Here is a 1,250-nt window from a genome sequence, read left to right on the forward strand (position 1 = left end):
ACGGCGGCGGCGACGGCGGCGGCGGGAGCGGGAGCAGCAGCAGCAGCGGCAGCCCCACGATCGCTAAGGAATGCGGCGGCTCCGCATAACCACGGGGTCAGGGGTCACGGCTCCGGCCTCCGCTTTCCCGCTCTGCTGAAGGACCGAGACAGGACTGGCGGCAGGGCGGGACGGCGAGACGCGGCTTTCCCTCCGGCGCCTGGGTGCGTGCGTGTCTGTCGTGGGTGTGTGTGAGTGTGTGTGAAGAGTGAGGAGGGGGAGTGTGGGGTTTTTTTTTTTGAACAAAAACAAACCGAAAGGGCCACTGGGAATCGTAGTCCCGGCTGCCTTTTTGGTCTCCTCCGCTCCGGAAGAATATGGCTGCGTGAAGCGCTTGGACCACACTTCCCGGCGTCCCCTGCAGCAATCTTTTCTGCCCCCACCCCCACCTCCCCGCTTCGCTCAGAGCTCGGTAAGAAAAGGGGTGGGCAGAAGTTCGGGGAAGGGACTGGGCGGAGTCTCGCGAGGTGCGGGAACTGATTGAGGCCCGCGAGATTATGGGAGGCTTTGCTGGGAAGGGGCGGTGGCTGCCCTCCTACAGCCCTGCTTAACCCCTTGTGAACTTCTTGTCTTTGGACAGCTGGTCTGGTGAGGATGGGAATAGGGAATTGGTAGGTCCACTCAGCTCTCAGTTTATGCCTCTGCCCGCCTAAGCGGTTCTTACACTTTTTGTAGGTGACAAGAGGCAGGACTTTCCCTTTTGGTCCGCCCCTAAATGACTCACTGCCATATAATGAGACAAAAAGACACTCATACCAGTAAAACGGTTTTTCCACGATTGAGGGACCTAAACGGTTCATCGTTTCCTCCTGTGCTTTCATGCCATTGTGCTATTTGTAGAGGCTGCACCTGCAGCCTAGAACGTTCTTACCAGCTGGTGAAGTTGGTGATAGGATGGCGGGTAAAGAACTTGAGGTCATGTTGACACGAATGCACCTGACTATGTTTAGAGGCAGTATCCTGAAGAGAGTCCATGCTTTAGAGTCAAATGAACCTAGACCAGAATCCTGGCTGTTCACTCCTTGGCTCTCTACTCAACCTCCCTGAGCCTGTTTTCTGATCCATATTGGGCTAATGTCTTGAAGAATTACTAGAATTAAAATTAAAATAAAATGTCTGGGGCTGGGGATTTAGCTCAGCGGCAAAGCGCCTGCCTGGCAAGCGCAAGGTCGTGAGTTCGGTTCCTGGTACCGGAGAAAAACCAAAAAAAA

The 1,250-nt window shown here is 55.0% G+C and overlaps 1 long non-coding RNA gene across 1 annotated transcript in view; it reads left to right on the top strand.

Moving 5' to 3' along the window:
• The first annotated feature begins 6 nt into the window (after positions 1-6).
• LOC106148473 overlaps positions 7-1,250 on the top strand; it is a 12,425-nt gene continuing 11,181 nt past the window's right edge. Inside the window, exon 1 of the long non-coding RNA XR_001233943.1 lies at positions 7-451. This is a non-coding gene — a long non-coding RNA (uncharacterized LOC106148473). The remainder of the gene's footprint in view (positions 452-1,250) is intronic.

Source organism: Chinchilla lanigera, unplaced genomic scaffold (genome assembly GCF_000276665.1).
Source record: "Chinchilla lanigera isolate Chin_1 unplaced genomic scaffold, ChiLan1.0 scaffold00021, whole genome shotgun sequence".
NCBI classification, from domain to species: Eukaryota; Metazoa; Chordata; class Mammalia; order Rodentia; family Chinchillidae; genus Chinchilla; species Chinchilla lanigera.